Source organism: Taudactylus pleione, unplaced genomic scaffold (assembly GCF_031769625.1).
Source record: "Taudactylus pleione unplaced genomic scaffold, aTauple2 ptg000053l, whole genome shotgun sequence".
NCBI lineage: Eukaryota > Metazoa > Chordata > Amphibia > Anura > Myobatrachidae > Taudactylus > Taudactylus pleione.
The window spans coordinates 1,843,713-1,859,765 of NW_028284455.1; the positions used below are offsets into that span (position 1 = coordinate 1,843,713).

Genomic DNA, 16,053 nt, shown 5'->3' on the forward strand with positions numbered 1-16,053 from the left:
TATGAAAGGTCGCTATATCAGTCGTTGAATGACATATCGCATAGTGCATCTGTACGTGTGAAGAGAAGATAATTCTGTGAATGACGTCGCCCCTGCAGCACAGCCAATGCCGATATATCTTGCAGATATATTGCTGCATCTGGCTGTGTGTACGGACAACCCACCGACCACCCATGCACTGGCTGCAGAGACCACTGCTGACTGACATCTCAACTGCGCCGGCAAATTTAAATGCCCACCCAGTTGTGATATCAGCGCAGACATATCGAGCGGCAGATTAGTAAGTGTGTATTGGCTTACCAATCAGCCACTCAGTCTGTGGATCCCTGGGTCGGTGGACAAGTACCCAGCCTTAGACAGTAACAAGAAGTGTGCTGGTATATGACAAAATAGCATAGCACAACATGTCAGGTATGCTGTGCTATACTATGTTATGTCACTGGCCACACCTCAGAGCCCAAATCCACATACACTTTCTATAAACTAGGAGATAGTAAGTGGGACTGGTAATTCCAGTAGTTTAGAAACCCCCAGTCCAGGTACCACCACCTCCTGCTATTTGCCGTAGGAGGATTATTTTTTTATTATTTAAAATAACTGTGCAGTAATCAGGGTCGGACTGGCCCACATGTGTACAGAGAAAATCCCCAGTGGGTCCCACCTCCTCCTCTACGGGTCAGTAGTTTCTATGGAATCTACATCAAGATTAGCTCTACGACAATCAAGTAGGTGGTCCTGACACACCGCTGTCCCCTCCTTTATAAAGGGGACCTGTTTTTTGCATGTCACTTTGTGGTGCTGGCCACACCCCTTTTGATGGCTGAGAACACTCCTTAACCTTGGGCCCCTACCACTGCATTTCCCGATGGATCCATCATGTCCCAGTCTGACATTGCCAGTAATAGGCCTCTACCTTCACAACAATGACAGAAAAGTATGTAACCTCTAATAGGGCCCTCTGTCCTCTTGTTCTCCACTTAGCACTATCCATGACACCTGTGCTCCCTGTCTTTATCTCCAAGTCCCCTACCTTGTGTACAGGCTCACCCCGTGCCAAACTGATTTCCCCCACCCTATAACTTACTACAGTTTCCCCTACTAGATTGTGAGTTGCACTACACTTGTCCCGTGGTCCTTGTCCCTCCTAGTCTGTCATTTAATGCTGTACGTTATTTTTAGATTTGCACTGTATTGTGGCAAGTTACACTGTAGCTATGTATATACCTTGTATTGTACTGAAAACATACATAAATGTCTCAAAAATAAAAGTTAATATTAATAATAAATAAAAGTAGGGACTGTGCAGTCTAGTCATGCCGTGCAAGACCCTGACTTATAACAGGCCACTAAGGAACCCTCTGCAGCATGGGCTACATGATGCCTATTTATTACCACAGAAAGGCAGTAAGCACCCAATTAGCTTGCAGAGAATAACCGTTTAGTAGCCACAACCCAGCAAGAGGTGAAAGGATAAAAAAGGATATTCTGCTTTTTACTATTATTATTCCCTTAGCTGTTTGTCAGTCAGTCCAGCAATAGTGTTTAGTCAGTCAGTCCAACAATAGTGTTTAGTGAGTCAGTCTGTCCAGCAATAGTGTTTAGTGAGTCATTCAGTCCAGCAATAGTGCTTAGTTAGTCAGTCAGTCCAACAATAGTGTTTTGTCAGTAAGTCCAACAATAGTGTTTAGTGAGTCAGTCTGTCCAGCAATAGTGTTTAGTGAGTCATTCAGTCCAGCAATAGTGTTTAGTTAGTCAGTCAGTCCAACAATAGTGTTTAGTTAGTCAGTCGATCCAACAATAGTGTTTAGTGAGTCACTCGGTACATCAGCTCTCTATATGGATATCTCTACTCGGCTAAGCAGCATCTAAATGTTCCTTTCTAAATGTGTCCAATAACGGTATGTTTATTTTGTATCGTATATTTACCTCTGTGTGTTTCTCTCTCCCTGCATTGTTGGTGTCTATAATTTTCTTTCCCCCTTTTGTATGTCTGTCTTATTCCGTCCTAAGCAGAACTCAACTTTCCTAAGCAGATTGTACCTGTTCAATTATGAGCTGACTTGCTCTGTATAGAAGCTGCACAGGCTTAAAAAACAGGACTACAGCGTTGGTACCAAATCACATTATCGCTGTCGGACAATTAACCATTCTCTTATATGATGATGTGGGATGTCTAGTTAATAATAAATAATAACTATAATATACACTGGGTGATATTTCTATAGCTAATCACACCAGCATTAATGAAGTAGGCATTTAGTAATGGAATAACATCTAGGAACAGGCCAGTTTATGTCAGGACTGAAATGTGGTAGGAGTTGCTATTGCCTGAACTAAAAACAGCTGCCATTGTAGCAGACATCTTGTGCACACAGCGATAGGATATCCATGCCGCTGTACAAACACTGTATATGAGAGCAGGGTGTAATTATAAAAATGGTGAAAGGCAAACCAACATGACAGCAGTCCAGCTCTGTCCTCTATCCAGCTCTCGTCTGCTAGCGATTGCCATGACTGCTTGGGGGGATCACATCACATCACAGTGGCCCAGTACAAACAGGCTGATTGCCTTAAAGAATAGACTTAGAAATCCCATTACAATGTCTCTTGCCTCTGTCTACAATAGTTATTTTTTTAAACAGTGGAAGAATGTTTCTTGGAGAAAGTGCAGCATCCACACAAATGCAGATATCAGACTAAGAACACATAGGATAGTGGACAGACTCATGATATTTTCATTGATGCTTGCATGAAGTCAATGTATGATCATAGAAACTTCAGTGGCGACACTGAAAGCAAGGCATGATGGGATATATAGTAGAGATTTAGAAGTATTGGTATGGATATTTAATGTGAATGGACAATGGCTGCCTAGTCCTCAGAAGCTTTAGGGAAAAATGTATTTTGAATAATTCTTTAACACTCCTTAATATAAAATGGATACAAATGGATGTGTAATGATTGTGATTCTGTGACTCATGTATGTAGATAGAAGTAAAATGAGGGTGATACAGTGCCCCATGTATGTAGATTGATGTGTAATAAGGATGACACTTTACATCATGTATATAGATAGATTTATAACATGAGTAATATTGTTGCTCATGTATCTAGATGGCAGAATAGATGGTATAATGGCAAGCACTGAGGTCCTGGGTTCGATTCCCACCAGGGCCCTATATTTGTGGAGTTTGTATGTTCTCCCCGAGCTTGTGAGAGTTTCCTCTCATAGTCCAAAAATATACTGGTAAGTTAATTGACTCCTGACAAAAATGAAACCTAGTGTGTATGTGTGTGAGCATGTGGTAGGGAATATAGATTGTAAGCTTCACTGGGGCTTTGCTGATGTGAATGGTCAAATATTCTCTGTTAAATGCTGCGGAATATGTGTGTGCTATATACATAACTGGTAATAAATAATGGGTAATGGAAAATACATAAAGACCCAGCACATAACATGATCCCCAGTCAATGTATAAAAGACACATAACTGTTATGGGCCTCCAACAAGACATCAGGGCTCATTGTACATTATGCATATGCTGCTGTGGCCCCAACAACTGACAATCTAATGCTGGGTAAACATTGGCCGATATATATGGGCCTTTTAATCATGTGCCCGTCGGCCAGTGTGTACGAGTGATATGTCTGTGAACGACGTTGTTCATAGACATATCGCGTCGGCTGTGCTGCACAGCCAATGCCCAATATATCTGTAGATATATTGGGCATCGTGCTTTGTGTACTAGCAGTCAGCCAACCACCCGTACACTTGATGCACGGGCTGGCGGTGATTGACAGCTCAACTAGGCGGGTGCAAACAAATGCCCGCCCAGTTGTAATGTCAGTCACGACAGATCGTGGAGACTGTATGCAGAAGATATGTTCTGCAGAGTCTCACCTTTACAATACATGTACACACAAGCACCTGACAAAAAGTCATGGGCCTCACTCTGCAGATAGCAAACTGTAACCACCACTGCACTATCCCCGCCTCCCCTTCCATCAGCCCTCCTCCTGCAGATAACACACTGTAATCACAATATGAGCAGTTCCTGCCTCCCTTTCCATCAAGCCTCCATCTGCAGAGGAGACTACATTAATCAACATCCTATGGGCATAGCTTGAGTGCCTGCCACACATAAATCGATACTAGTCCAAACCAGTGCAGCCAGGGTGCCAATCAGACATCACCCGAGCCACCACCAACAGCATGGCCTGGATCAGTATCAAAAATCACTCCCTGTGCAGCCCTTGTCCCAATAGCCATATGTGAATCTGCAGGCTCTGCTGATGAAGTTTGTGTGTGGTGTGTGGGGGGGACATTACACCCAGACATACTGACCCACTTCGATCCATGGTTTCTTCAATGCAGAGCACTGTGATGAGAGCCGCTTGAAATACACCTATTGTAGCCACAGATTATTCCACCATAAAAACTACAGTTTTGCCCTAAATGTTAATTCTATTTTACAAAAGTCAAGGTGGTATACAACAGCAGCATATCAATAAAATTGGTTTAAAGGATTTTTATTTAAATATTAGTTACGTTTTTTGTAAAATTAGAAATAGCTTCTATATAATATATTAATGCTAATATGGGTTTCTAAACAGCAGCTTTTTAAAATACTGAGGCAATTCACATGGTTGATGTGTTTCAGCCATTGAAACTTTCTCAATAAAGACAGATTTTTTATAAATCTTAGCAAGCGTACAATGTCAGCAGAGCATTTACAAAGCAGTACTGGGGCTAATTGGAAATATATAATTATATGATATATTCAGTACATGGAATTGAATTCTAGCCATTGTGCATCAAAATTACAACCCTGTAATTCAATAGCTCAGGAGATGTCCTTGAATATGTTTCCATCTTACATTTTAAGGTTGCTAAGGGGAACGTGCAACATTTTTTTTTTCATTAAAAGCAAGCTGCAATTGGTAGTAGATGTATTAATTCAGACAGAAAGCAACACTTTTGTGCACCCCTGTGAAGTACACAGGCAGACACTGAAAGCCGTACTCTGAAGGGCATTATGACTCTTTTTAATGCACAGCAGGAGGCAAAGAAATAAATGATGCCCAAGTAAGTGCCTGCCACAAAGTGAAACCTTCAAAGATCTGCTGCCCCCCCCCCAAATGTACTGAAACCCCATCATATTATTTATTTTACAGAGTTACTGTATCCTACAGTAAGAGTTCAATGTTAAAAGCAAAATGTTTCTTTTAAGAAAAACATATTTCAGTAACGGAGTTAAAAACAAAACAAAAATTTTAATGGAGTAATTCAACAATGATCTTAATTTTTTTCTTTTACTCTGTTTGTGAAAGAAGCACAAGTTGTATAAATCTGCAGATATTAAAGATACATCTATTTTTCTTATTTTTAAACAAGAACATATTAAAATGTTATAACAGAAAACTTAAAGGGGACTTCAGTCACAGGGGCCTATTTATTAAACAATGTTAAGTCACTATGGTAAAATGAAGCAAATTTCCTACTACCGCCCCATAGTTGTCTATGGGGGCAGCAATATGGAGATATTTTACTCCTTTGCTGTTAAGGATGAGTGGGACTCGTTCTAGGCACTGCAGGTGTCCAAAAAAGGGGGGGGGGCGGACCTTACTTTAAAGTTTCTGTTGAGCAGGGTAGGCCGGCGATGATAATCTGCAAATGTGCAGTAGAAAATCCACTGGGAAAATGGCTACCATGACATTTTCCCAGAGACCTGCATACAGCACAGTTCCAGAGTCTACTCACTTGCGCCACTGCCTAGAGAAGAGGGGGTCCAAACAGAGACGGCACATGGGCCCCTTTCTCCCTTAATATACCCCTGATTAAAAGTGCTCTGTCTTCTTCAGCTTGGCACCCACAGACAGCCTTGTTTGAAAGACGGGAGTCCTTTCTTTCATTCCATTGATGTGTCTCCTGAGAAGTTATTCTCTGGTGATCATGTGTAATCACATGGGAAAACCCCTGCACTGCAGATATCATTTTGAAGTCCAAGGATTGGGCAATATTTACCCTATCCTGGCTTCAAAAATACAGAGAGTCCCCTCTTTTAAATGATGTGTCCCCTTGGTGGTTATTGTCTTTTGTTCCCCAGACAATATCAACCTGCACTGCAGAAATACTGGTAGAGGTGGCGAATTGGGAAGGGCTTGGTGGATTCTGAATCAGACAGACCTCTTTGCACGGACACAAATAATAAGTTTAGCAAACAGCACAACGCACAGATGCCAATTGATGCATATCTCCGTAATGTTGGTTGCCGCATCTGTCTTTCTGTGAAATGGGCGCTTTGAGGAGAGAGCTGAGCAGCGACAATGAGTTGCACTGAGCTGTTCTGTCTTGTGGGAGTGTCATCGGGCAGTAGCTTGAGTTCCGTGCTATATTGAGTAGTGCATAGCATGAGACTGGTGCAAGTGCCGATACAAATGGTGACGGTTGAGACTATAGACAGAAAACCAGTGGAGCGGCTTCCAGGTTGAATCTGCACGGATCCTCGCATTAGCCATACAGAAACTCGCATTAACAATCAGGCTTCTGCGGCAAAATCACCCACTTTGCGTCCAACTCAGAATCAGCCCGTTAATGTGCACGTTCTTAACCATTCTGGCACTTACAAACTCAGGGGTATCAAACATAGTTTTCCCTTGCAGTACTGTAGTTACTGACAGGCAGACAATAACAACCTATACTACAGAAAGCATTAGGAAACCCAGAGAGGGGGAGTGGTTCTAATGCCCATATCTTCCCCATCCTGGCATCAATTAAACACAGAGATCCCACCATTTCATGTGATAAGTTGTCTATTTTTTCAAACTATTATGCCTTGCTAGCCTACCACATTACTCTCACACATTTTATATGTTTCATTCAAACATGAAAAAAAATGCATTATCATTTTGAAGTGCAGATTTAATCATGAAAACTTATGTGTAGAATCCAGCTCTTTGCTGCTCTGTAAAGAAAGATTAACAGGCTATAAAAAGCTTAGCTTTCCGAAGCGTGTCTCGATCAGTAACGCCATCTTCAGATGGCGTTAACTGTTTTTTTCCTATGGGGATGTGTTGGGCTGTATTTCCCCAATATATTTTACTGACATATCCACCTCTAGTGTACATCACACAGTACTGTAATAGCTTACAATGTAAGTGCAAGTAATTGTTAGAAAATGAATATGCTACATTTAGATATGACCTAGCATATTCTGTGTGTTGGTCATATCCTACAGCTATTCCTATCAGCAGTTGCTTTGAGTTGCACACAACAGAGATAAATCACTCAAACCTGAGCGCCAGGTTACAGATCGATTGAGTGTAATATAGCCACCTGTTCCTACAATGAGATCTGATGTGCAACACTACCTTTGTATGCAAACTATTTCATTACCATTGGATTTGGTTGGAGGCCTCATCCATCTGGCAGTAAAGCAGTTAAATATAACAAAGATAATATCTGTTTTAAACTTCCCCTTCAGAAAGCTTGCCATCTGCTCAGCAAAAGTATTATTTGAAGTTTGAATGTTAAGTATGTTAATGATATTGCTTCAATTCTCCAACACGGCCCTGGTAAACAGACATCTGCTCAACAAGTACATGAGCCGGAAGCCGGATTGCCCCTCCACTAAATACAGACCAGTATTGATTATTCAGTTTTCTTGTGAGGCATTTTACAGGAGAAAGTCAGCTAAAGAATGGCAAAAGCAACACCTTGCTAGATAGAGGGGCAGCACTGTACTACCACCTTCTACTAGGTGACAGAGCAACAAGATCTGTTTTATTGTACCTTGGCACAAGAATATTCCCTTGAGAAAGTGAAGGGATGGTTTGTTCTCGGTAGGACACGAAAAAATGTTCAAAATACTTTTAAGGTGCCTACACACCAGGCGACATTTTACACGATTTGCCCGATTTCGACACAATGGAATGACAAGTCGTTTAAAATATGTCCAAATCGTGCGTGTCCACTCACGATGCCGATGCGCGTACCTGCTGGTCGTACATAGCATCTTCAGATCTTGCCTACTGCAGGCAAGATTGCCCAATCTCATACTCAATTTTGTACAATAGATAGATTTTGTGCACGATAGATCTTAAGTCAGATTGGACACTTTTTAGCACCATATCATGTCCTGGAGTGCCGGGGAGCTGCCGGGGAGAGTTCAAGGGAAATAGCTCACGATATCGCATCGTGAGCACAAGGTCTAATGTGTAGGCACCTTTAGAACTCAAACAGTATTACTTATCTAAAATACACTTTTACATACAAAATACGAAGTATAGAATATTACAGAATTATTTCTTAAAATGATAAAGTCAATTATGTACTTTATCCTGCTGACAAAAACGGTTGGTTTAATGATAACTACAAATTGGTTTGCCCAAAAAAATACCTACTGTATGACAGTTTACACTATAACAGACATCCCATGAATACAATCCTTTTGAATTGGATTTGGAATTTGGAGAGTGGTATTTAGTCCATTTACCAGAATGATGCCAGTGTGATATTTGACAAATAATAAGGTGATAAATCATCTTTAAATTATTACTATTAATTTGTATCTACAATTAATTTATTTCAGCTTACTGAATAAGGGTCAATAGTCTTTTCACTTTATAAAGACTATCATGCCAAAGGTTTCCTGCAGCCACCAGCAACCTGTCCCGATAGTTACACCCCTCACCAATAGGTTTATAACACTTTCCTTGGGAATTCTCCATTCAAAAGTACAGTAAATGTATTAATTCCATTATACATTTCCCACTTTACTTTTATGATGTTGCCTATGTGAGATGCCAGAGAATGACATTAAGGGGGCGATTTGTTATAGGTGCCCTCTGCTGGGTGTCTATACGAATAGGCGCCCAACTGAGCAATTCAATTGTTGCTCCGTTCGGAATCCTAAAGCTGCAGGGGATTCCTACTCATAGCCTGCAGAGAAGAAATGTGTCAAGTCCGTTTTTTTGGGCTCCCTGGTTGTGGTTTGGGTGCCCTAACCACTTCTTTAGACGGATTTAGCCGCTGTGCAGTGGTTAAACCTGGTGCTTGTGGCTGCGATAACTACTAATGGGAGCACGAACGGAGAAACAATTGAATTGCCTATTAATGTAGATGACCAGCAGGAGATGTCTACAACAATTGAATTGCGGCTTACGGGAAAAGTGGAGCATCATGAATCGCATTATTGCAATCCCACCCTCGCTGTACAATGATGCAATTAGAGGAACTCAGCAGCAGGGGAGGGGCTATGACGGCACAGTTTGTCCTCAAGCCTTCTCTCTCAAATCGTCCACCAGGCTTCCGAAAACCGTGTGGCTCTTCTAGACTCCCAGAAGGTGGGCAAGTTTCCTGTGCGGACAATGACACAATTTGAGCTGAATTGTGCCTTCATGGACAAAATTCCACTGCACAACACCTCCATCATGTTCCCTGTGCTGCCCACTTGCCTGCGACACGCCCGCCACAGTGCTGATCTGGCTGCTCCCTCCAAGAGGGGACAGCCCCAAGGTTGCCAAGTATGGCTCAAGTCCCTGAAAAGCCAACTTTCATTGGGGAAGTGGGTGGTATTCGGGAGGCTGGTCTTCTCTCCTGGGGGAGTGCTCTGAAATTATCTACCAGACATTTCAGATGAGTAGGTAAGTATACCGGGAATCTGATTAGCTGCCGGTTGAAATACCGACAACAGAAGACCGAAGGCTCTACATCCTACTGGGGCTGGTAAGTAACCTAATCCTCCCCTGTCCTCTCCTAACCCTCCCTTAGAGGTGCCTAACCCTAACCTCCCCCTGGTGGTGCCTAACCCTAAACCTCCCCTTCCCCTAGCCTAACCCTCCCCGGGGGTTGCCTAGCCCTAATCTTCCCCGGGGGTCCCTAAACCTAACCCTGTGCGGCTAACGTTAACCTGTCTCCGCTTACCTTCGTTCGGGATGCTGTTGGGATTGGGATAAAGATAGGCGTCGGTATTTTGACGCTTATCTTTAATCCTAAATCGGGCTTTCCGCGTCAGGATTATGGCGGCCGGCATTCCAGACGCTGGTAACTTAACTACATCCCAGTATACCGTAGCAATAATACCAGTTTAGCCTGTGATTTAGGCTAACAATAATAGAGTAAGTATTGTGTATTAATCCACCTACATTCAGAATCTGCATGTATGAATAGTAACATGAAAAAGCGTTATTATTATAGTAGGTCTGGTGTCTTGCACTCATAATCTAATACCAGTCTAAGAGCTTGTACACAGAAGGTAATTTGAGCAAAGGTGAATGTGGACATATTTGTACTTTGTTCAGGATCAAACAGAAGATGGATGATGAGTAAAAACAGCTGCAAGTTTTCTGCAATGATGGGTCCACACCCGGAACTAAAGTGTTTTGTAAAAGTTTTCACTTTTATTCTCACTCATCAGCGGGACACACTTATTAAAGCCCGTGTCCCAGCAACTGTACAGTATCTTAATATTAACCCTGAAAAAATATTACAAAGAATTATCATTTTTGGGAGCATGCAACACTTTTTTTAAATAAATATGCCTCTATATAAGTATGTTAGTTAATCATTAACAGTTTTAGAGGGGAATTCAATATGAAACGTAAACTTCGCTGTCGAAGTTTACGTTTCATATCGGAGATTTTACCTGCGTTAAAGTATCGGGCGCGCGCCCGCTTATCCCTGTATTCAATATGAAATTAACGAAAACAGGAGCCTGCGAAATTGGATTTGCGTAAAGTTACGAATTTTTCCTTAAAAAAATTGTAGGACCCCCCTAAAGTTGTAAAAACATGGGGGATCACTATGGGTACCCCCGTTTTAGCTTTTAAATGAAAGTCGGGGATTTAAATAGCCGCAGCAGGTGTTTTTTCCCGACATTGAAGAAGTGATGCAGAAGAGCACTTAGGTTATTTTTTTCGTTTTTTTAAGTGGTCCCATCAAATTTGGGGTACATGAAAATGGGTACTAGCATATTTTTAAGTCCCTAAAGTAAGTTTTTTAATATTCTGCATTTGTGCACCTGCCGCTATAAATCTATTCTAGAAAACACCTGCCGCATACTTGCAGAATAGCCCTGAACCCATTTCCCTATTTTGAAACAATTTTTTCTCATTTTTTATTTCACCCCAATTTTTAAATTAATTTTTTGGGGTGTCCCTATTTTTTTTTTTTTTACTTTTTTTGACACAGTTCTTTTTTAAATGTCATTCCCAGGGGTGCAGGCTATTTTTTTTAAGCCTGCACCCCTAAACCCCAATTCTGCACCTTTTTTTAGACACCTATTCAATGGTGAAAAGTTATCCCCTTTTTTTTTATCAAAGACTTTTCGAACCTGCGATAAGTCTTTTAAATTGAATACAGTGTAAAAGTAAAACCTGCGATAATGACGTCATAGGTGCGATATTAACGCAAAAATGATGTTTTCGCTCCCATATTGAATATCCCATTTAAACTGTTATATTAAATTCAAAAATATTAAGACATTGCTTGATAAAACCTATTGTTATCAGGTAGTGTAGTTTATAATTGTCTAACTAGTAAATGAACCCAGCTGACGAGAGCATTATTTCAGCAGGCTGAGAATATTCCCAAGTACATTAAAACATTAGTACTACCAACGCATTTCGCACAGATGTGTGCTGTATGTACACAAACACCATCAGACACTATACACGGCAGAGCTGTTAATCTAATATTTTGGCACAGACAAATATAATAAAGCATTTAGGATAGCAATAAACTGGTTGGTCTTGTATAATATATTACACTTATATCCTCTCTTTATATTTTTAAGATTTGCCTATATAAAAAGTACATTTTATGGAATAAGAACAGGAAGTTACATCAGCCATAGTTAAGACAAATGAAGCAGTGTTTTGTCTAATGACGGAAAGAGCTGAAACTAAAATTAATTGAAAGGCCTAGGAATGATTAATGTATAAGACAATCAATAAATAAGAGACATTTTATTGGGACTTTTACTTTGTTCAATTGTGTAAATGTGGACTATGAGTAACTAGAGTTTTATAGATGACATTTGCCGTATGCTAGAATACAAAGCCCACTTAGGTGGATTGACATGTGAAGCATTTCAAATTGTCCACAGAATACTGTCTAAAAGGCAAAACAAATAAATATATATATATATATATATATATATATATATATATATATATATATAGATTGAGTCTCCCATATCCAAAATGCTTGGGACCAGGAGTATTTTGGATATCGGAATTTATATGTATTTTGGAATATTTGCATACCATAAGGAGATATCTTGGAAATGGGACCCAAATCTAAACGCAGAATGCTTTTATGTTTTATGTACACCTTATACACAGAGCCTGCAGGTCATTCTATACAATATTTTCAATATTTTTGTAGATCAAACAGTTTGTGTACATATATGAAATTCATTTATGTTTCATATACACGTTATACACAGAGCCTGAAGGTAATTTGATACAATATTTGTAATAATTTTGTGTCTTAAACAAAATTTATGTACACTGAACCATCAGTAAGCAAATGTTTCTCTATCTCAGTCATGCTAAAATAAAAATCCGTATTTCGGTATATTCCGTACCTCGGAATATTTGAGTCAGGGAGACTCAACCTCTATATATACATACATATATATATATATATATACATATATATATATATATATATACATATATACATACATATACATACATATATATATATCTTTTGGAGGACTATATATACATCTGACATAACTAAATGCTGTCTGGACTCTATTAAAAATACATGACTGTGTATGGACAAAATATAACTGTGGAGACTCAGGTCTACATAATATTTAGGAACAAGTGGTCATGGTTGTTCCCCACAAGGCTATAATTTTCGTTTAATATAAATAGACCATTGTGCAGGTGGGATTGTAAATGGCTAAAATCCATCTATTTTCCAAGTAATGAAAATAATTTTCTTGTGGTCAAAAAGGTTTCCCATTAATTGCTCTGAGTTTTACAACTGCAGCTGTAAATTTTTCAAATAATGATAAAGCTCCAGTAAAGTTTTTAAAAGATCTAGCTGTTTTGCTCTGGGCATATTTGATTCTTGTGCTGTGCTGTGCGTGACTTGCCTTATATAGCAAGATGTTTCATTCTGGTAGCATTATGACATTTTTATTTTGGTTACTGCTTACTGGAACTTATGTGAAATCACTTCCTGTATTAAAATACTAAACAGTTCTTTCTGCAATACTGACTAAAGCATAGATGGACTTCACAAACAGAAAAAAAATGAATAGCATTTTAGACTCTTTATGGAATCTATGTAACTAACAATCTGATCTTTTTACTTTGGTTTCTTGGTAGTTACATACCATGTGTCCCCATACATCTCGCCTGAATATGCCACGTGGAGATAGATGCTATCAAATTAATCAGCACAGTCTCCTGGTGTGTCCTAGTCCTATCACATCTTAGACACATTTTTGGGTGACGAAGACACCCGGCACTAGCAAAGTCGCATGGGACCTGGCGCGCCAAGAGGGGCTGTTTGCCACGACAGCAGCAAGAATGTATGAGGACACATCAGTATTTATGTATTTTTCCTATGTCAAACCAAATACTACTCATCAAAACTGCTAACACTCCATTGCTATCACCACAGGGTGAATGGATCGTTAACACAGATTAAAAAAGGGATCATTGATCTGCAAGGAAAACCGAGCATACACGCATGAAAACAGAACATGGGCAAACAAGGTAACCCTTTTGCACTGAAGCATACGCTGTAGACAAATTAAAGATGACTAATAGACAAGAACTTTACCTCTGCTTATTTTTATAGATTATTACTCTTGTGATCTTTTAATGAACTTTCAGAATTTTTGAACAATGGCAGCAGTAAATCCATCCATATTAGCATATTATCTGTAGCAAATATTCTATAAAGGGTACAAGATTAATAGTTTATTTATACTTTCCAAAACACTAGACAATATATTGTGAACATATGTGGTGATGTAAGGCATGATACAGTGTATGATCAGAGGGAGTACTCATTGCACGTCATACTGCACACAGCCAGAACGCCGAGCCACACCATCCACATCCAATTTGGCCACACATTTCCAGCATTGTAAGAGTCAAACATACAGACTGATAGTGGTCGTCTTCCAACCGAATTTATCAACAAGCACAAAAATTATCAGATCAATTTTAGATTATTATTGGACTTGTTTTGGGATCATGTGCTGTGTTTGTGGGCAACTGGCCTGTACTGCAGCTTTACAAGAGCAATCAGCATGGGAGAGAGCAAAGGTTTTACAATTATAGTGTCAATGCAATTGTCCGCAAAGAGTAAGTTTTGCCGTTGTCACGATGTTAAAATGCCGGCAACAGCACCGTATCAGCCCACTCTGAGCCTCAATTCGCACAACTTTGCTTGCCGCCCTATGTGGCTGCATGCACTTATGTGCGAGTTTAGGGTGCTGTAAAGTGCGGCTGTTGCCGCAATGTCTCGCACCAGGGAGATCATTGCGGTTAATTGGATTGACCCCTTAGTGTGTACATCTCTCAATGATACTTGCAGGTTAACACAAATTATATTAATTAATACTAATGGATCCAGTGAGCCTAACAAGCATTTTAAATAAAGGTTTAAACAAAACCAAAAGCTCATTGACAGTCGCTTATAAATACTTTAATCGAATAACAATAGTCATATAGGTCTATTTAACGCAGGTATTATTCCCTTCTCTTCTCCACACCCTCTGTATCTCTTTCTAGAGCTCTCCTGTCAGCTTATATGATAATTATTTTATAATACAATTACCTTGGTGGCTTGACAAGGGATGTATGTGCCATCATTGGATTTAAATTACAGTATCATTGATGGGTAACCAGTTATTTATGGGTTCTCTAACAAAAAAAGTGCAAGCTAAATAGTGACAATTCCCTAAGTCATAGCGTGTACATAAGCATATAATTATAACTATACTAGCTTACTGCAGACTCCATTCGCCGGTTCGCCAAGTTGAGGAGTCTCTCCTCCCCCTATACTTACCCGGCAGCACCTTCCTGCTGCCCCTTCTGTCAGTCTCCCACAATGGGAGCCCTTCGGCGGGGTTGGAAAGCGTGGGGAGGGGTCACTGGCTCAAGTCTGTCCTAAGTCAAACATTCTCCTACTGCATATGTTTCACTCAGGAAAGACCTTGTAGAAGTAGTATATAGATCCAAAAAGAATTGTGACCGTTTAATGGCCACCATAGGAGATTCAGGCCCCGGTACATTAGGAGGGGTTGTCCAAGCACGTGGGGACGTGGACAGGCCTAGTTGCGAATACTGGACCCCCTCTGTGGGGGGGTCACACACTATCTTGAGTGTACATGGTTTCTCCCTATTAGCAGGCCCACGCATACCTTGTATCTGAGACCCCCTTTCTCGTTACCCCTGTGTGGGAACAAATTCTAACAGAACATATTTGAGGTTACACTTCCTTTGACAGAAGAATGTTATAGAACACCTTTTGAGGTGCATTTAGTTTAAGCAAAGAGTGAAGGTTCTTATATAAAAAAGAATCAAAACTAAAGTTTTGACTGTAAAGTAAACCCGAAGGACATTCTAATCACTAAAGCAGTGGTTCCCCAACTTTTTTGAATCATGGCGCCCTAGAGTATCAGCTTTGTTCTCACGGCACCCCTAAGCCAAAAGTTTGCTATTGAGAAACAAATGTAGTGAAGTAGTAAATTGTGCTTACCTGTCATGCTTAAGTTACCCACACACTAGGCAATATTTTACACGATCAGCCCGATTCCAATGCATCGGGACGTCAGATCTTGTAAAATATGTCCTAATCGTGAGTCTCTAGATCTGAAAATCTTATCACGATGCACTGGAATAGTATAGGATGCACAACAGATCGTGGGTCATTTTGGATTGTTTTTAACACCAAATCGTGACCACAACTGCAGGGGGAGAAATCGGACATAATACCGGATCGTGACCTGAACGCCTAGTGTGTGGGCACCTTTAGGCTCAGTTATGTGGTGGGGACAGGTTTGTGCTTCTGTTTGT

The 16,053-nt window shown here is 40.2% G+C and overlaps 1 protein-coding gene across 14 annotated transcripts in view; it reads right to left on the bottom strand.

Moving 5' to 3' along the window:
- The window catches only part of PARD3 (par-3 family cell polarity regulator), a 629,380-nt gene that overhangs the window by 13,070 nt on the left and 600,257 nt on the right, over positions 1–16,053 (bottom strand). The window lies entirely within an intron of this gene.